This window comes from Delphinus delphis, chromosome 14, assembly GCF_949987515.2.
Source record: "Delphinus delphis chromosome 14, mDelDel1.2, whole genome shotgun sequence".
Taxonomy (NCBI): domain Eukaryota; kingdom Metazoa; phylum Chordata; class Mammalia; order Artiodactyla; family Delphinidae; genus Delphinus; species Delphinus delphis.
Window position 1 is genome coordinate 18,128,455 of NC_082696.1, and position 21,667 is coordinate 18,150,121.

Consider the following 21,667-nt stretch of genomic DNA (forward strand, 5'->3'; position numbering starts at 1 on the left):
CCTCCAGAATGTGAAAACAGTCTTGGATGAAATAGCATGGTAATTTATATCTACCTCAAGCATCTGTCAATAAGTTTCATGCTTCAAAAACCTATAAAAGAGGAAAATAAAGTTCCTTTAGTTTTTCTGCCTTTCAACTCTGGAACAGAATATCCCTGACTTAAAATGGATCATCTCCAAAGAAGGGAAAAATGAAAAGATAGCTTAACATATTATTAACTGCTAGTATTTTTAGTGTTTTGAAAATTTGTTTATATATTCCTCTCATTGAAATATGCAGTTATGACATTTCCAAGAAGTGATGGCGTTTGGTGTTAAAGACAAAATAGTGGGAATTTATACCATAGCAGCCTGATTCTTGCACCTGTTCTGTCTGAGGAAGAAAGTTTTCTGAGGCCACTTGTGGAGTCAGTGGCTGTCTAATGTGACATAAACATGTAAACGTTTGTTACTCTTCAACAATGCTATGATTTGTGATTAATAAGTAATAGCAAATAATTAGATAGCACTAACTTAGATTTTAAGTATCGTGTGTGTATGTGTGTGTATTCATGTAACTGTCATGATAACTGTCATTATCTTCATCTTGCAGATGAGAAACTGAGCCAGGAAGAAATTACATCTGTTGCCCAAGGTTACGTGGCTGGTAAGTGAAAGATCCCAGGCAACCTGGCAACAGAGTTTATGTACTTAACTAGCAGACAATACTACCTCTCAACTTCAGATGTGTTGTCCTGCTGAGTAGCCATCCTGGGAGGCTGTACAATTCCATCTATGTTGGCATTACTGAAGACATTCCTGTACTTTCTTCAATGTGATTGATTGATGATAAATTAAAAGCCAATCTAAACAGAGCGAAATACCCCCAGCAGCTCAATCTGGCAGTATAAAAAGGAAGTGAGCTGTCCTTCTCACTAGATGCAGCCCATAGACATGCTTAGTTTGGCCTGTGGTTTTGGCCTGGACAGTGTTTTACATTTTAATTAGTTACCAAAATAAACACAATGAAATTTAAAAGCCTTATACACAAATGTGAATTTCTGCCCTCTCTCAGAAAGTTGGATCCTCAACATTGGGCTTTTATCTCCAGTTTCTCGCAGTCCCATCATCTACATCCCCCAGAAACTGGGGCTCAGTGTCACTTACCACTTGTCTCATCACTTCATTTGTGTATTTTACCTGCCTGGCCCCTGTAGACATTTGATTTTGTGACACTTGAAACAAAAACATTGTTTTCAAGGAGTAGTGGAAACAAAATAGTTATTGGAGCTTACAAAAGGAAATTTCAGAAAGGCGGCTTTTCGGTTAGAAGGGCATGTGTTCCTAGGAATTAAAGGATTAATACAGAGCATTATTCTGAGCAAAAGAATTTAGGGTCAGATTAAATCTTGGGACACATAATTCTGTCCCGTCCCTAATTTTCTATGTGCCCTCAAGCAAGTTCCTCAACTTTCATGTGGAATAGCATATTTTCCAAATTCTAGGTACTATTCACACAAGATGACAAAAAAATATTTTCATGCCATGATCAATGTGTACTATTCCAGAGAAGATCAAAATGTTACCCAAATGAATAGCAGAAAGATTCCATAGCAATATCACAAACCCCTCTCTCTCCAAGGATGAAATCATTGATTCTTTAATAAACAGGATCTATCAAACAGTAACGACAAGAACAGACACTAATTTGGTAATGTCTGCTGGATAATAAATAAACAAATGTATTTAACGTGCTGCTGCTATTTTTATCACAATTAGAAATGTGTTCACCAAGAACTCTCCCACATAGCATTCTATAAGCAAATCTGCTTTGGACCTAGTCTTTAAAATGTTTGCCTTTATATGATACATACAAACTCCTTTATGCTTTGTTTTATCTGCACTGGCGGGATTTGTGCAGCCATACACCCAGACCTCCTGTTATTTAGCTAGTAGTCCACCCATACATTCGTTCTAAAGATATTTACCAAGCGCCTACTACATTCCATGTTCTCAGCTTCATTATTGCAATTTACGGCCTAGACACGGTTCAAACAATGAGGGATATTCAGTTATTATGGAGATGGAGGATGCTCAATGGGTCCATTGTTCTATTTTGTGGTTTGAATGGGATTACTGAAATTACTGAAGAAATATTTCCTCACATTTGAGTTCCAAACTTAGTAGCAAAGTACCAAACATCTTGGATATATGTTGTCCTCTGTGTTTCTGAGTCAAGCTGGGAAAACTGTCTCCAAAGCAGCCTGGTATCTCTGCATCATCAGCTGGATGGCATTGTGGGGATAGAGATAATGACAGTTTAATTTTTTTTTTATAAATGTATTTATTTATTTTTGGCTGCATTGGGTCTTCATTGCTGTGCACGGGCTTTCTCTAGTTGCGGTGAGCAGGGTCTACTCTTTGTTGCGGTGCGCGGGCTTCTCAATACAGTGGCTTTTCTTGTTGCGGAGCAAGGCTCTAGGCACACGGGCTCAGTAGTTGTGGATCGCAGGCTCTAGAGCACAGGCTCAGTAGTTGTGGTGCACGGGCCCAGCCGCTCCGCAGCATGTGGAATCTTCTCGGACCAAGGCTCGAACCCGTGTCCCCTGCATTGGCAGGCGGATTCTTAACCACTGCACCACCAGGGAAGTCCAACGGTTTAATCTTTATTATTCTTTCTGAAAAATTGCCAGTTTGTTTTTCCCGTCCTATCATTCCTTAAAGTCTGTCTCAGAGCCTTTGGCATTCCGTTGCATTCTGTTTGGCAAATCCTTCAGCCCATGTTACACACTTTGTTTCCCTTTCTTCCAACTTGACTCTTACTTGGTCACATTAGAGAAATGTATTAGCGTCAAATATACCAAGGCTTCCTTCATAAAATATACAGATGATGTCACTGAATAAGGTTTGAGAATGTCGTCAGTGATTTCATCTTAGTCCAGAAACGTGTGTAATCTGTGATTCTGTTTAGATCTCTTAAGGTTCCAAAATTTCCATTCACATAGAACCTTTCAACAATCATTTATAAGCCTGCTTCCTAATGTTAAACCACAGTTAACAGCATCCTGACTACTTGTGTACTGAACCACTGCAACAGGTTCCATTTGAGACCACAGCCAGAAGCCCATTAATGCCCTAATGAAAGCAATTTGTATCAACTAAGTCACAATGAAGACACAAGAGGGAAAAGGTTAACCCTGCCAAATGGGAGTCTTATTGAATTAAATGAAAACTGCAGTTCACTCTTTCCTCCGAATCCTGGGTGAAATTCAGAGACACAAGCTACATCGGCCTGAAGTATTTTTGGATTTTGTTTTCTTTTTGCTCTACCTCTTAGCACATGCTTATTTCAAAGCTCTTCTACTTTTATTTCACTGTCAAGAAGTTTTCTTTCTGATTTTGAATACAGAGGATGGAATGATTGAAGGGTGTGTGTGTGTGTGTGTGTGTGTGTGTGTGTGTTGGACGACGGGGTGGAGTCCCAAAGAAAGGAAATCAAGAGAGATCTAAAGGTCTCTTTTCATCAACTGTTCGACCAAAGAACACATGTTCTATTGGGTACTTTCCAAACTGCCAGACTGTGCTATTCATCTAAAAGGTTCAGCTCCATCAAAGTCTATCTTGTTGGAATTCTTAGAATTGGAAATATATTTTTTGTAGGATTTATTTTCTTTTCCCTGAGAACAAAGTGCAAAAAATGCCCAGGAGATTATTATCACCTTCAACATTCATGAGCATCATGGATAAGCATCTCATTCTAGGTCTTAGAAATATAAGAAAACAAAAGAGGGTAAAGTAGTCTCCCTTTTTTTAAAAAAAAACAAACGCTAGGAGCTTACAGTTAATTTGAGGAACAGGTCATGTGCGTGTAAGTATGCAGATAATTAAAGATATATTGGTAAGTGGTATAGACAATAATGATGTAGGAGAGAGTGAGAGGGGAAGCTGAAATGGAAAGTTCCATGGAGAAATATTAATGATTGAAATTTGCTCAGGGATAATGCTCCATGACCTAATATTAACCAGAAGAATGATGACTATTAGAAAGAACTGTAGAAAAAACTTGAGGCAGAAACCTTTCCTCCCAGTTTGTCTAATACTGATCTATTTTCTTTACCCAGACTACCTGCATTTAGTCCTCATACCTAGTGCTCTTTGCATTGCCACAACTAATTCTTCTAGAACAAGGGTCAGTAAACTTTTCTCTGTAAAGAGTGTCAGATAGTAAATACTTTAGGCTTTGTAAGCCATGCAGTTTTTGTCACAACTACTCAGTTACAGAGTTGTAACATGAAAGCAGCCATAGACAATATGTAAGAATTGAATACTGTAATATTCTAATAAAACTTTATGAATACTAAAATTAGAAGTTCATATAATTTTTGTGCATCATGAAATAGTATTCATCTTTGGATTTTTTTTTTTTTACTTTGAAATCTTTAAAATTTTTTTACATCTTTATTGGAGTATAATTGTTCTACAATGGTGTGTTAGTTTCTGCTTTATAACAAAGTGAATCAGCCATACATATACATATATCCCCAAACCTCCTCCCTATTGCGTCTCCCTCCCACCCTCCTTCTCCCACCCTGCTTCTCCCACCCCTCTAGGTGGTCACAAAGCACCGTGCTGATCTCCCTGTGCTATGCAGCTGCTTCCCACTAGCTATTGATTTTACATTTGGTAGTACATATATGTCCATGCCACTCTCTCACTTCATCCCAGCTTACACTTCCCCCTCCTCGTGTCCGCAACTCCATTCTCTATGTCTGCGTCTTTATTCCTGTCCTGCCCCTGGGTTCTTCAGAACCATTCTTTTTCTTGTAGATTCCATACATACGTGTTAGCATACGGTATTTGTTTTTCTCTTTCTGACTTACTTCACTCTGTATGACAGACTCTAGGTCCATTCACCTCACTCCAAATAACTCAATTTCGTTTCTTTTTATGGCTGAGTAATATTCCATTGTATATATGTGCTACATCTTCTTTATCCATTCATCTGTTGATGGACACTTAGATTGCTTCCATGTCCTGGCTCTTGTAAATACAGCTGCAGTGAACATTGCAGTACATGACTCTTTTGAATTACGGTTTTCTCAGGGTATATGCCCAGTAGTGGGATTGCTAGGTAGTTATATTTTTTGTTTTTTAAGGCACCTCCATACTGTTCTCCATAGTGGCTGTATCAATTTACATTTCCACCAACAGTGCAAGAGGGTTCCCTTTTCTCCACACCCTCTCCAGCATTCATTGTTTGTAGATACTTTGATGATGGCCATGTTGACTGGTATGAGGTGATGCCTCACTGTAGTTTTCATTTGCATTTCTCTAATGATTAGTGATATTGAGCATCCTTTCAGGTCTTTGTTGGCGATCTGTATATCTTCTTTGGAGAAATGTCTATTTAGGTCTTCTGCCCATTTTTGTATCGGGTTGTTTGTTGTTTTGATATTGAGCTGCATGAGATGCTTGTAAATTTTGGAGATTAAGCCTTTCTCAGTTGCTTCATTTGCAAATATTTATTCCCATTCTGAGGGTTGTCTTCTCGTCTTTTTTATGGTTTCCTTTCCTGTACAAAAGCCTTTAAGTTTCATTAGGTCCCATTTGTTTATTTTTGTTTTTATTTCCATTTCTCTAGGAGGTGGGTCAAAAAGGATCTTGCTGTGATTTATGTCACAGAGTGTTCTGCCTATGGTCTCCTCTAAGAGTTATACAGTGTCTGGCCTTATTCAGGTCTTTAATCCACTTTGAGTTTATTTTTGTGTTTGGTGTTAGAGAGTGTTCTAATTTCATTCTTTTACATTTAGCTGTCCAGTTTTCCCAGCACCACTTATTGAAGAGGCTGTTTTTTCTCCATTGTATATTCTTGCCTCCTTTATCAAAGATATGGTGACCATATGTGCATGGGTTTATCTTTGGGCTTTCTATCCTGTTCCATTGATCTATATTTCTGTTTTTGTGCCAGTACCATACTGTCTTGATTACTGTAACTTTGTAGTATAGTCTGATGTCAGGGAGCCTGATTCCTCCAGCTCTGTTTTTCTTTCTCAAGGTTGTTATGGCTATTTGGGGTCTTTTGTGTTTCCATACAAATTGTGAATTTTTTTTGTTCTAGTTCTGTGAAAAATGCTATTGGTAGTGTGATAGGGATTGCACTGAAGCTGTAGATTGCTTTGGGTAGTATAGTCATTTTCACAATGTTGATTCTTCGATTCCAAGAACATGGTGTATCACTCCGTCTGTTTGTATCATCTTTAATTTTTTTCATCAGTGTCTTATAGTTTTCTGCATACAGGTCTTTTGTCTCCTTAGGTAGGTTTATTCTTAGGTATTTTATTCTTTTTGTTGCAATGGTAAATGGGAGTGTTTCCTTAATTTCTCTTTCAGATTTTTCATCATTAGTGTATAGGAATGTAAGATATTTCTGTGCATTAATTTTGTATCCTGCTACTTTACCAAATTCATTGATTAGCTCTAGTAGTTTTTTGGTAGCATCTTTAGGATTCTCTATGTATAGTATCATGTCATCTGCAAACAGTGACAGCTTTACTTCTTCTTTTCCAATTTGGATTCCTTTTATTTCCTTTTGTTCTCTGATTGCACTGGCTAAAACGTCCAAAACTATGTTGAATAAGAGTGGTGAGAGTGAGCAACCTTTTCTTGTTCCTGATCTTAGAGGAAATGGTCTCAGTTTTTTATCATTGAGAATGATGTTGGTTGTGGGTTTGTCATATATGGCCTTTATTATGTGGAGGTAAGTTCCCTCTGTGCCTACTTCCTGGAGGGTTTTTATCGTAAATGGGTGTTGAATTCTGTCAAAACCTTTTTCTGCATCTACTGAGATGATCATATGGTTTTTATCCTTCAATTTGTTAATATGGTGTATCACATTGATTGATTTGCATATATTGAAGAATCCTTGCATTCTCGGGATAAACCCCACTTGATCATGTTGTATGATCCTTTTAATGTGCTGTTGGATTCTGTTTGCTAGTATTTTGTTGAGGATTTTTGCATCTATGTTCATCAGTGATATTGGCCTGTAGTTTTATTTTCCTTGCAGCATCTTTGTCTGGTTTTGGTATCAGTGTGATGGTGGCCTCGTAGAATGAGTTTGGGAGTGTTCATCACTCTGCCATATTTTGGAAGTGTTTGAGAAGGATAGGTGTTAGCTCTTCTGTAAATGATAGAATTTGCCTGTGAAGCCATCTGGTCCTGGGCTTTTGTCTGTTGGAAGATTTTTAATCACAGTCTCAATTTCAGTGCTTGTGATTGGTCTGTTTATATTTTCTATTTCTTCCTGTTTCAGTCTCGGAAGGTTGTGCTTTTCTAAGAGTTTGCCCATTTCTTCCAGGTTGTCCATTTTATTGGCATATAGTTGCTTGTAGTAATCTCTCATGATCCTTTGTATTTCTGCAGTGTCAGTTGTTACTACTCCCTTTTCATTTCTAATTGTATTGATTTGAGTCTTCTTTTTTTTCTTGATGAGTCTGGCTAATGGTTTATCAATTTTGTTTATCTTCTCAAAGAACCAGCTGTTAGTTTTATTGATCTTTGCTATTGTTTCCTTCATTTCTTTTTCATAATTTCTGATCTGATCTTTATGATTTCTTTCCTTCTGCTAACTTTGGGGTATTTTTGTTCTTCTTTCTCTAATTGCTTTAGGTGTAGGGTTAGGTTGTTTATTTGAGATGCTTTTTGTTTCTTGAGGTAGGATTGTATTGCTATAAACTTCCCTCTTAGAACTGCTTTTCCTGCATCCCATAGGTTTTAGATCATCGTGTTTTCATTGTCACTTGTTTCTAGGTATTTTTGATTTCCTTTTTGAGTTCTTCAGTGGTCTCTTGGTTATTTAGTAGTGTATTGTTTAGCCTCCATGTGTTTGTATTTTTTACAGATTTTTACCTGTAATTGATATCTAGTCTCATAGCATTGTGGTCGGAAAAGATACTTGATACGATTTCAGTTTTTGTAAATTTACCAAGCCTTCATTTGTGACCCAAGGTATGATCTATCCTGAAGAATGTTCCATGAGCACTTGAGAAGAAAGTGTATTCCATTGTTTTTGGATGGAATGTCCTGAAAATATCAATTAAGTCCATCTTGTTTAATGTATCATTTAAAGCTTGTGTTTCCTTATTTATTTTCATTATGGATGATCTGTCCATTGGTGAAAGTGGGGTGTTAAAGTTCCCTACTATGATTGTGTTACTCTTGATTTCCCCTTTTATGGCTGTTAACTTTTGCCCTGTGTATTGAGGTGCTCCTATGTTGAGTGCATAAATATTTACAATTGTTATATCTTCTTCTTGGATCAACCCCTTGATCATTATGTAGTGTCCTTCTTTGTCTCTTGTAATAGCCTTTATTTTAAAGTCTATTTTTTCTGACATGAAAATTGCTACTCCAGCTTTCTTTTGATTTCCATTTGCATGGAATATCTTTTTCCATCCCCTCACTTTCAGTCTGTATGTGTCCCTAGGTCTGAAGTGGGTCTCTTGTAGACAGCATATATATGGGTCTTGTTTTTGTATCCATTCAGCCAGTCTATGTCTTTGGTTGGAGCATTTAATCCATTTACATTTAAGGTAATTATTGATATGTATGTTCCTATTACCATTTTCTTGATTGTTTTGGATTTGTTATTGTAGGTCTTTCCTTCTCTTGTGTTTCCTGCCTAGAGAAGTTCCTTTAGCATTTGTTGTAAAGCTGGTTTGATGGTGCTGAATTCTCTTAACTTTCACTTGTCTGTAAAGGTTTTCATTTCTCTGTTGACTATGAATGAGATACGTGCTGGATAGAGTAATCTTCGTTGTAGGTTTTTCTCTTTTATCACTTTAAATATGTCCTGCCACTCCCTTCTGGCTTGCAAAGTTTCTACTGAAAGATTAGCTGTTAACCTTATGGGGATTCCCTTGTATGTTATTTGTTGTTTTTCCCTGCTGCTTTTAATATTTTTTCTTTTTATTTAGTTTTTGATAGTTTGATTAATATTTCTTGCCATGTTTCTCCTTTGATTTATCCTGTATGGGACTCTCCTGTAGTTAATTGATGATTTCCTTTTCCCATATTAGGGAAGTTTTAAAGTATAATCTCTTCAAATATTTTTCAGTCCCTTTCTTTTTCTCTTCTTCTTCTGGGACCCCTATAATTTGAATGTTGGTGAGTTTAATGTTGTCCCAGTGCTCTCTGAGACTGTCCTCAATTCTTTTCATTGTTTTTTCTTTATCCTGCTCTGTAGTAGTTATCTCCACTATTTTATCTTCTAGATCACTTATGTGTTCTTCTGCCTCATTTATTCTGCTATTGATTCCTTCTAGAGAATTGTTAATTTAATTTATTATGTTGTTCATCATTGTTTGTTTGCTCTTTTGTTCTTCTAGGTCCTTGTTAAAAGTTTCTTGTATTTCTCCATTCTATTTCCATGATTTTGGATAGTCTTTACTATCATTATTCTGAATTCTTTTTCCGGTGGACTGCCTATTTCCTCTTCATTTGTTTGGTCTGGTGTGTTTTTACCTTGCTCCTTCATCTGCTGTGTGTTTCTCTGTCTTCTTATTTTGTTTCACTTACTGTGTTTGGAGTCTCCTTTTCGCAGGCTACAGGTTCTTATTTCCCGTTGTTTTTGGAGCCTGCCCCCAGTGGCTAAGGTTGGTTCAGTGGGGTGTGTAGGTTTCCTTGTACAGGGTAGTGGTGCTTGTGTTCTGGTGGTTGAGGCTGGATCTTTTCTTTCTGGGGGGCAGGACCGCATCCGTTCGTGTGTTTTGGGATCTGTGACATTATTATGATATTAGGCAGCGTCTCTGCTAATGGGTGGGGTTGTGTTTCTGTCTTTCTACTTGTTTGGAATAGGGTGTCCAGCACTGTAGCTTGCTGGTTGTTGAGTGGAGCTGGATCTTAGCGTTGAGATGGAGATCTCTGGGAGAGCTTTCACCGTTTTATATTACATGGAGCCAGGAGATCTCTGGTGGACCAATGTCCTTAACTCAGCTCTCCTACCTCAGAGGCACAGACCTCACACCCGGCCGGAGCACGAAGAACCTGTTGGCCACATGGCTCAGAAGGGAGGAAAAAGAAAGAAAAAAAATAGATAAATAAAATTATTAAATTAAAAAAGTATTAAAAATAAAAAATATTAAAAAGTAATAAAAATAAGAAAGAAAGAAAGAAGAGACCAACCAAACCAAAAAACAAATCCGCCAATGATATCAAGTGCTAAAAACTATGCTAAAAAAAAAAAACAAGAAAAAAGCGAACACAGAAAGTGAAAAGCAGATCACAGAAAGTGAAAAGCGGATCACAGAAAGTGAAAAAGGAAAAAAAATCTATATATAAAAAGAAAAAATATATATATCTATATATAAAGAGAAAAAAAAGGAAGAGAGCAACCAAATCAATAGACAAATCTACCAATGATAATAGACTCTAAATACTAAACAAAGATAAACATAAAACCAGAAAAACATTAGGTGCAGAAAGCAAACCCGAAGTCTACAGTAGCTCCGAAAGTCCACCGCCTCGACTTTGGGATGATTCGTTATCGATTCAGGTATTGCACAGGTGCAGCGTACATCAAGTTGACTGTGGAGATTTAATCTGCTGCTCCTGAGGCTTCTGGGAGAGATTGCCCTCCTTTTCTTTGTTCGCACATCTCCTGGGGTTAAGCTTTGGATTTGGACCCGCCTCTGCGTGTAGGTCGCCTGAGGGCATCTGTTCTTCAACTAGACAGGATGGGATTAAAGGAGCAGCTGATTCGGCGCTCTGTCTCACTCAGGCCAGAGGAGGGAGGGGTACGGATGCAGGGTGAGCCTGTGGCTGCAGAGGCCAGCATGACGTTGCACCAGCCTGAGGCGCGCCGTGCGTTCTCCTGGGGAAGTTGTCCCTGGATCGCGGGATCCTGGCAGTGGCGGGCTGCACAGGCTCCCAGGTGGGGCAGTGTGGATAGTGACCTGTGCTTGCACACAGGCTTCTTGGTGGCTGCAGCAGCAGCCTTAGCGTCTCATGCCCATCTCTGGGGTCCGCGCTGATAGTCACGGCTCACGCCCATCTCTGGAGCTCATTTAGGCGGTGCTCTGAATCCCCTCTCCTTGCGCACCCCGAAACAATGGTCTCTTGACTCTTCGGCAGGTCCAGACTTTTTCCGGACTCCCTCCCGGCCAGCCGTGGTGCACTAACTTCTTCAGGCTGTGCTCATGCAGCCAACCCCAGTCCTCTCCCTGCAATCCGACTGAAGCCCGAGCCTCAGCTCCCAGCCCATGCCCGCCCCGGCGGGTGAGCAGACAAGCCTCTCGGGCTGGTGAGTGCCGGTCGGCACCGATACTCTGCGTGGGAATCTCTCTGCGTGGGAATCTCTCTGCTTTGCCCTCCGCACCCCTGTGGCTGCGTTCTCCTCCGTGGCTTCGAAGCTCCCCCCTCCGCCACCCTCGTCTCCGCCCGCGAAGGGGCTTCCTAGTGTGTGTAAACCTTTCCTCCTTCACAGCTCCCTCCCACTGGTGCAGGTCCCGTCCCTATTCTTTTGTTTCTGTTTATTCTTTTTTCTTTTGCCCTACCCAGGTATGTGGGGAGTTTCTTGCCTTTGGGGAGGTCTGAGGTCTTCTGCCAGCGTTCAGTAGGTGTTCTGTAGGAGTTGTTCCACGTGTAGATGTATTCCTGATGTATTTGTGGGGAGGAAGGTGATCTCCAATTCTTACTGCTCTGCCATCTTGAAGGTCTCCCCCATCTTTGGAGCTTTTTAATCTACTTACAAAATATAAAGCATTCTTAGCTCGTGGGCTGTAGGAAAATGGGTGGTGAAGCAGATTTGGCCCATGCACCATAGATTACTGACTTCTACATTAGAAGACTTCAGCATTTCCCAACCTTTACCCTTACTATAGCTGTATTCACTTTCCTCATCTGTCTCATAGAAACTAGGTCCAGTTGCTACATACAATTTAGGTGACTTATAATCTTCAAAGTATAAAGCTGAAATTAATGTAATAATTTCTTTGATAGCAAATAATTGACATAATTTCAGATCAAAGGAAGTCTACTGGACATGTTAAGCATCAGAAACTGCCATCTAGGGAAAAGTCAAGTAAGTAGAACATATGATGGATGAGTCAGAATCTGTGTAACTAATAGTGAAGCCTGATCCCACTGCCTCTCTTGGGTAGGAGACCAGAGAATTCCTCTTTGTAGAAGAGATCAGCCAAAAGAAAAGACTCAATGATACAGATATTTGTTGATTTCACAATGAAATTTCTTCAATGGTCCATATTATTTTGAAATATGGAGGCAAATACTAGGAGTAACTCTAAGTAAGGAAAGTGGCTGCCTGAGGAGAGCAGGACTTGGGGATGGAAAGGGATGAAATAGAAAACATACTGATTTTATTTTAAGCCTTGTAATAAAATTTGACTTTTTAAAAAAATAATATCTTTATTGGAGTATAATTGCTTTACAATGTTGTTAGTTTCTGCTGTATAACAAAGTGAATCAGCTCTACGTATACACATATCCCCATATCCCCTCCCTCTTGGGTCTCCCTCCCACCCTCCCTATCCCACCCGTCTAGGTTGTCACAAAGCACTGCGGCTGCTTCCCACTAGCTATCTATTTTACATTTGGTAGTGTATATATGTCCATGCCACTCTCTCACTTTGTCCCAGCTTACCCTTCCCTCTCCCTGTGTCTTCAAGTCCATTCTCTACGTCTGCGTCTTTATTCTTGTCCTGCCCCTAGTTTCATCAGAACCATTAAAATTTGACTTTTAAATTCCTACGTCTACATTTTTCTTAAATATAATAATTTAATTAAAAAGAAAAAAAGAAAACAGAGCCCTTTGGTGACTCTCAATGCCTATAGAATGAACCCAAACTATTGGGCATGTCACACAAGATACTCTATAACTTGGGCATAGCCCACCTTTATGGCTATACCACAGTCACTCCACATCATGTACCAGGAAAAGAACTATTCTATCCAACCTGCTTTTATATCCCCATGTTCTTGGTCCTGTTTTTTTTCCTTTGAATGTCCTTTCCTTGCTCTCTGACTGGTGAGCTACTTATCTTTCAGATAACGCCAGCTTAAATGTTGCCTCCTCTTTGTACCTTTCACAGTCCCCATAGCAATCATTAACTGGTTCACTATCTATGTATTCTTAGCACTTTTGACATGTTCATACCATAGCACTTAGCACAGAGGATTATTTATTTATTGGACTGTCATGCTACTCAGACTGTAAGTATCTCAAGGCAAGGATCAGGTCTGATTCATCTTTTTTTTTTTTTTTTTTTTGCGGTACGCGGGCCTCTCACTGTTGTGGCCTCTTCCGTTGCGGAGCACAGGCTCCGGACGCGCAGGCTCAGCGGCCATGGCTCAAGGGCCCAGCCACTCCGCGGCATGTGGGATCTTCCCGGACCGGGGCACAAACCCGTGTCCCCTGCATCGGCAGGTGGACTCTCAACCACTGTGCCACCAGGGAAGCCCCTGATTCATCTTTATATCACCGCTTCCTAGCACATAGTAGGTGCTCAGGTAATAGTAATTGACTTAAAGATCAAATTTGCCTATAGTCAGACACTTAATGAAAGAAGAAGCTACATGATTAGTGACTCTTGTTTTTACATGTTTAAATAGTTGGTAACTAAGAAACTGATAGAAGGAAGGGCAGGAGATTCTTTTGCAGGAAATATGACAAATTTGGTTTTATTTTTCCTGAGTTGTGGATTGACAGTAAGTTATCTAGTAAATATATCGTATCAGAAGTTAGAGAAACCAGTTCAATTTCAAAAAAGAAACTAAGGTTAAAAATATATATTATGCTGTCATTATCATATTAAACCATCTGTGAATCCAAGAGATTTGATGAGATTTCTGAGGTAGACAATTGTTTTAAACAGTAATTCTCAACTCCAGATGTGCAATAGAATCACCTGGAGAGCTTGTGAAAATGCACATTCCTCTGGCCCCTCAGAAGGTCTGGGGCGGGGCCCAGGAAACTGCATTTTTACAGGTGCCTTCTGATGATTCTGAGGGAGAACCTCACATCTACAACTTGAGAAATTCCTGGGAAAATGGAAGAAGAAAAAGTTGAAGAAATGACTTTGGGAGTGAGTTGGAAGACTGGAGGAAGATTTGTACCCAGTGAAGGGGAGAGGAAGAGATGGCTGCAATTTGGAAATGGCTTTGCTACTATTTGCAGAGAACAGAAAATACTGGAATTAGAATTTATCAGTTACTTTATCTGTCTTCAGAATTATTTCTTCTGATTCATGGTTTGAATTTTATAATAACTTCATGTCACAGACCTCGTAAACAGTTTACTATAGGGACTAAGAAGATATCTGGGGACTCATGTCAATTTTCAACCTATGATGAGTTAGAATTCTACTGCTCTAAGTGTCATGCTGTTTTCTTCCACTTACCAAATGCTTTTGCAACAATAAAATCAATTATATATTCAGATTTAACATCTTTTTAAGTGAATTATGTAAAAAGTCTTTATAGGTATGAGCATTGTTTTTCAGTATATAAAACACCCTGGTGATGACTCATCCTTATGTGCAGAGCTCAAGGAATCTATCATTCACTGCATAAATTACTGTTGAACAGTTTGCTTTTATTTCTAACTGTGGAAATGAATAAAGCCTTGTGAATATATTTTTTAAGCAGTCTAAATTCCATTTTTTACTAAAGCCACAGCTAGTTCTATAAAGGACACAAGTCCAACTGAGATTTTAATGATAAAATAATAAATAGTTATTTGTTAAATTATTTACTTAATTCAGTAAATTAAAAATAAATAAATATTAACCAAACATATGTTAGAGTTAAATTTGCCAACTGCTTCATTACAATAAACGATATTAAGCATGAAATCTATCACTGCCTGCTACATGTGGAAATAAACAAAGAGTAACCAAATGAGAACAAGCAAAGGTTATTTATTCTGAGCTTGTTGTAGGAAAAGAGTCAGCCACTATTACTTGTGTTTGGCAGAGACGCAAAGACAGGCAGAGGAGCCAGAAAGCTTTATACAAAATAAAAGGAAAGGCTTCAGGTGTGCTGTGATTGAAGGCTGTTGGTATAGGAAAGCTGTAGGTGGGCTAAGTAGAAGTGGGAAATCCTGTGTGATTGGTTAGGGGTGCATATATGCCCCCCAATTGGCCCTAAGTTGGAAGTCAGGACAAAAGTTAGGGAAGCTGTCAGTTATTAATCAAGTCCTGGCCATGTGGGCTAACTGTTTTAGGGATTATTGTTTAACTTCCTGGGTCAGTTGCTAGTTCCTACAAGTCTGACTTACAGTCAGCAGGCTGGCTTTCTGGGCTGGTTACTCTAGCTAATAGTTTGATTTCCTGAGCTGGTTGCTATAGATTGTGTGACGGAGTTCCATTTACATGGTCTGGCCATTGTACATTCAATCTGATGTACATAATGATCTCTATGATTTTTTAGGGCAAAATCAGAGGTAAAGTTGGATAGATCTTCAAGCCTTATTCTTAAGCAACAAAACATGCTGAAGAGCTATACAAGTTATTATTTATATTACATGAAAAGAAAAGAAGAAGAACCTATGTAAACAAAACTATAGATGTTTAGTAAACATATAATGTTTAGCTAATATTAGACGTGAATGTATATATTTATCAAAAGTCCTGGAATGTTATAAAAAAAATCATGTAATGGAAATCCCAAGAGAATCACTGAGATACTGGAGGAATTCCTATAGTTTATTCCTAGACCCAAGGGGTGGTGGTAGAGGGGTAGAGGGAGTAGCTCTCTGTGGAGATGTCCACATACGTGTGAGGAACAGCCTTTGCATGTGGGCGGGACCCTGATGTGGGAAGAGAATGGGTGTGGGTCATTCTTCCTTGAACTATGTATTCTAGGGAGGAATTCTAAGATGGAATTCAAATTTTTATTTATAAATTCTAAATGCACCTTCTAGATGTCTATGAAGGTATACTGTCAAGAAAGATAAAATATATTTTATTTGATAGTTTATTAGCTTGGTTTATAATTTAAACATATTCCAACCTTTGGTATGTAGGCCTCCATTCGTTCCTCAAATGTTCGGAGCAGGCCTGATAGTGTCTTTCCTGTCCTAGAGCCTGGGGGAAGACTGAACTTTTTTTTTTTTTTTTTTTGTGGTACGTGGGCTTCTCACTGTTGTGGCCTCTCCCGTTGCGGAGCGCAGGCTCAGCAGCCATGGCTCACGGGCCTAGCCGCTGTGCGGCATGTGGGATCTTCCCGGACCGGGGCAGGAACCCGTATCGCCTGCATGGGCAGGTGGACTCTCAACCACTGCGCTACCAGGGAAGCCCGAAGACTGAACTTTGAAGGGTCAAAGAAAGGTGCTCTACCGGTAGATCACCCAGGTGGAACCTGTTTTTCCCTCTCTCTGTTCCAAACCACCTGTCTACACAGAGTAGTGTATCTGTCTATAGAAAGACCAGTTAGAGTGCTAGATTAAAAATAACTGCTTCCCAGCCACATAGCACAGGGAGATCAGCTCGGTGCTTTGTGACCACCTAGAGGGGTGGGATAGGGAGGGTGGGAGGGAGATGCAAGAGGGAGGACATATGGGGATATATGTATATGTGTAGCTGATTCAATTTGTTATAAAGCAGAAACTAACACACCATTGTAAAGCAATTATACTCCAATAAAGGTGTTAAAAAAAACACCTGCTTCCTAATATCTCATTTCTGAGTATACAGGAAACATATTACATGAATCTGTATCTAATAAGGAAGACAAATTGCCCCACAAGTTATATTTCCTTGAATACTGCAAAATTATTCCATTCACATGTTTGTTGTTAAAAAAAGCAAACCACAAAAATGGAATGGAAATCTCTTAAACGGTAGGAGAAAGGAAATTTCACTCTCAAATTTTGTTTCTTTTTTCGTTATTAGAAACAATTTCAAGCTTACTAAAAAGTTGCAAGTACCACACAAAGAACTTTTTTCTTCCCTGAAATATTTGAGCGTGAATTGCCCAAATGATGCTTTATTAATCCTGAGTACTTTAGTGTATATTTCCTACAAATAAGGGCATTGTGTTATGTAACCAAAATGTAACCATCAAAACCAGGAAGTTAACATCACTACCCTCTTATGTTGAAGCCCCATTCAGGCTGTGCCAATTATCTCAATAAAAAACATATAAGACCAGGTGGGCTCTGACCACTGTCAATCTTGCTGGCCTCAATCTCCCATCATCCCCACAGGCTGCTGCTACCCAGCCATTTTCAGTACCTCAGGTGCATGGAGCTCTTTTGTATTGGAAGCCTTTTGCATACACTCCTTTCTCTGCCTAGAACATTCCTCCTCCAGTGCTTCACCTGCTAAAACTTTCTCTTCTTCCAGGCAGAACTAGTTACTCCCTCAGATAGATTTTCCTTAACTTCCCTAACCTAAGTTAACCCTTTCCCTCAACCTCTTAAGCTTTTTTGTAAAACCTGTGCTTCTCTTTCATTGGACTCCTCAGGTGTGTAGCTGTGTTACTCTTTATTTCAAAGTAATTTAAGGTCAGACATAGAAAGTGGATTCTGATAAGATACGCTTAGCAGAGTTTTGCTCAAATGTTTTATTATAGTCAAAATTATTTGAAAAGCACATTTAATATATTACAGACATTTTACTGTAAAACTGATCCTTATAAAAGTTATATGGAATATTTTAGAATGTGGTATATATTATAAATAAACACTATGAACTGTATTGAGAAAAACACAAATAAGCCCTACAGCATTTTTTAAAAAAACCAAACCTGAGTTTAAAATTTTGACTGTTCTTTCTATAAAAATTGATGAATACATTTAATAAAAAGATACAGTATTATTCTAATATTTGTCTTGCTAAAAATGTCTTTTTTATGTATTATGAGTCTTAAAATTTCTAGTGGCATTTCACTAACTCCATACATTTACCCTAGAAACTACAAATACTCTGAATCACAGCAAATGGGAAGAGAATTTGATTTATTCAACTCTTAAGGAGAAAATAGAAGGGCTGTTTCATTCTTATAATTTTCATGGTCACTGGGTTTACAATTAGAGGCTCTTCTCTGGTATAAAGATATATCTAGATGTATGTAGAATTTGTACTTAAAATATCTAATAATCGTATGAAGACGTGTAAATTATAAAACCCGGAAGAAGCTTCAAGATGGCGGAAGAGTAAGACGCGGAGATGACCTTCCTCTCCACAAATACATCAGAAATACAATTACATGTGGAACAACTCCTACTGAACGCTGGCAGAAGACCTCAGGCTTCCCAAAAGGCAAGAAACTCCTCACGTACCCAGGTAGGGCAAAAGAAAAAACAGAAACAAAAGAATAGGGACGGGACCTGCACCAGTGGGAGGGAGCTGGGAAGGAGGAAAGGCTTCCACACACTAGGAAGCCCCTTCGTGGGCGGGGAGACTGCGGGGGGCGGAGGGGAAAGCTTCGGAGCCGCGGAGGACAGCACAGCCACAGGGGTGCGGAGGGCAGAGTGGCGAGATTCCTGCACAGAGAATCGGTGCTGACCGGCACTCAACCAGCCCGAGAGGCTTGTCTGCTCACCCGCCGGGGCGGGCGGGGCTGCGAGCTGAGGCCCGGGCTTCGGAGCGCAGGGAGAGGCCTGGCGGCATGAACACAGCCTGCAGGGGGTTAGTGCGCCACGGCTAGCCGGGAGGGAGTCCGGAAAAAAGTCTGGAGCTGCCGAAGAGGCAAGAGACTTTTTCTTAACTCTCTGTGTCCTGGTGCGCGCGGAGAGGGGATTAAGAGCGCTGCTTAAAGGAGCTCCAGAGACCGTCGTGAGCCGCGGCTAAAAGCGCGGACCCCAGAGGCGGGCATGAGACGCTAAGGCTGCTGCTGCCGCCACCAAGAAGCCTGTGTGTGAGCACAGGTTACTATCCACACCCCCCTTCCGGGGAGCCTGTGCAGCCCGCCACTGCCAGGGTCCCGGGATCCAGGGACAACTTCCCCAGGAGAACGCACGGCGCGCCTCAGGCTGGAGCAACGTCACGCCGGCCTCTGCCGCCGCAGGCCCGCCCCGCACTCCGTGCCCCTCCCTCCCCCCCGCCCCCCGGCCGGAGTGGGCCAGAGCCCCCAATCAGCGGCTCCTTTAACCCCATCCTGTCTGAGCGAAGAACAGACGCCCTCAGGCGACCTACAGACAGAGGCGGGTCCAAATCCAAAACTAAACCCCAGGAGCTGTGCAAACAAAGAAGAGAAACAGAAATCTCTCCTAGCAGCCTCAGGAACAGCGGATTAAATCTCCACAATCAACTTGATTTACCTGCATCTGTGAATACCTGAATAGACAACGAATCATCCCAAATTGAGGAGGTGGACTTCGGGAGGAAAGATATCTATCTATCTATCTATCTATTTATCTATCTATATATTTCCCTTTTTCTCTTTGTGTGAGTGTGTATGTGTATGCTGCTGTGTGTGATTTTGTCTGTATAGCTTTGCTTTTACCATTTGTCCTAGGGTTCTGTCTGTACATTTTTTTTCTACTTTAAGAATTTTTTTTCTTAATTATTATTTATTTTAATAACGTTATATTATTTTACTTTATTTTATCTTCTTTCCTTCCTCCCTCCCTCCCTCCTTTTTCTTTTTCTTTCTTTCCTCCCTCCCTCCCTCCCTCCCTCCCTTCCTTCCTTCTTTCCTTCCTTTCTTTTCTCCCTTTTATTCTGAACTGTGTGGATGTAAGGCTCTTGGTGCTCCAGCCAGGCATCCGGGCTGTGCCTCTGAGGTGGGAGAGCCAAGTTCAGGACACTGGTCCACAAGAGACCTCCCAGCTCCATGTAATATCAAATGGCGAGAATCTCCCATAGATCCCCATATCAACACCAAGATCTGGCTTCACTCAACGACCAGCAAGCTACAGTGCTGGACACCCTATGCCAAACAACTAGCAAGACAGGAACACAACCCCATCCATTAGCAGAGAGCCTGCCTATAATCATAATAAGGCCACAGACACCCCAAAACACACCACCAGACGTGGACATGCCCACCAGAAAGACAAGATCCAGCCTCATCCACCAGAACACAGGCACCAGTACCCTCCACCAGGAAGCCTACACAACCCACTGAACCAACATTAGCCACTGGGGACAGACACCAAAAACAACGGGAACTACGAACCTGCATGCTGTGAAAAGGAGACCCCAAACACAGTAAGTTAAGCAAAATGAGAGGACAGAAAAACACACAGCAGATGAAGGAGCAAGGTAAAAACCCACCAGACCTAACAAATGAAGAGGAAATAGGCAGTCTACCTGAAAAAGAATTCAAAATAATGAAAGTAAAGATGATCCAAAATCTTGGAAATAGAATAGAGAAAATACAAGAAACATTTAACAAGGACCTAGAAGAACTAAAGAGCAAACAAACAGTGATGAACAACACAATAAATGAAATGAAAAACACTCTAGAAGGAATCAATAGCAGAATAACTGAGGCAGAAGAACGTATAAGTGACCTGGAAGATAAAATAGTGGAAATAACTACTGCAGAGCAGAATAAAGAAAAAAGAATGAAAAGAACTGAGGACAGTCTCAGAGACCTCTGGGACAACATTAAATGCACCAACATTCGAATTATAGGGGTCCCAGAAGAAGAAGAGAAAAAGAAAGGGACTGTGAAAATATTTGAAGAGATTATAGTTGAAAACTTCCTTAATATGGGAAAGGAAATAGTCAATCAAGTCCAGGAAGCACAGAGAGTCCCATACAGGATAAATCAAAGGAGAAACACGCCAAGACACATATTAATCACACTATCAAAATTAAACACAAAGAGAAAATATTAAAAGCAGCAAGAGAAAAACAACAAATAACAAACAAGGGAATCCCCATAAGGTTAACAGCTGATCTTTCAGCAGAAACTCTGCAAGCCAGAAGGGACTGGCAGGACATATTTAAAGTGATGAAGGGGCTTCCCTTGTGGCACAGTGGTTGAGAGTCCGCCTGCTGACACAGGGAACACGGGTTCATGCCCTGGTCTGGGAGGATCCCACATGCCATGGAGTGGCTGGGCCCATGAGCCATGGCTGCTGAGCCTGTGTGTCCGGAGCCTGAGCTCCGCAATGGGAGAGGCCACAGCAGTGAGAGGCCTGCGTACCGCAAAAAAAAAAAAAAAAAATTGCTTGATACTGAGGTTTCCAGATTAGGTTGACATGGGGTGAAATAAACAGCATGAGTAGGTGCAGGGGCTAGGGACAAAGAGTCATGAGAAGATAAAGTCTTACGAATTCAAATATGCTAAGAAGGGTTTTAAGCCACTGCTGGCCATGTAGTAGGTGGGATCATTGTCTTTGGTCCCAGGAATTTCTCTTTGGAATGGACATGTTTATAATTTTTTTTTTTTTTACCATTTAAAAATATTTACTTCAAGCTTTCTTTCTTTTTTATTTTCAAAGTTGACATTATACTCTAGTTACAATTTTATTCTTTCTTTTTAACATTCTGCCATAATAATTTCTCATGTCATTGAAATACTCTATCCAAGATTAAACATCTTATTAGTGCTTCATAATTTACTTAATATTTTCCTATTTTTGCACAAGATTGTTTCCAGTATTTTTCCAACATAAATTACTCTTATGCGTTATTCAAAGTTCACACTATTCCTCTATTCTATACTCCTAGAAGTAAAATTACCATGTCAAAGTATCTAAACATTCTTTTTTTTT

General features: G+C 40.0%; 1 long non-coding RNA gene across 1 annotated transcript in view; it reads left to right on the forward strand.

Annotated features, from left to right (window-relative positions):
* Positions 1-21,667, forward strand: part of LOC138414257 (uncharacterized) — a 79,278-nt gene that overhangs the window by 32,476 nt on the left and 25,135 nt on the right. The window contains exon 2 of the long non-coding RNA XR_011246708.1: positions 593-646. This is a non-coding gene — a long non-coding RNA (uncharacterized lncRNA). The remainder of the gene's footprint in view (positions 1-592; positions 647-21,667) is intronic.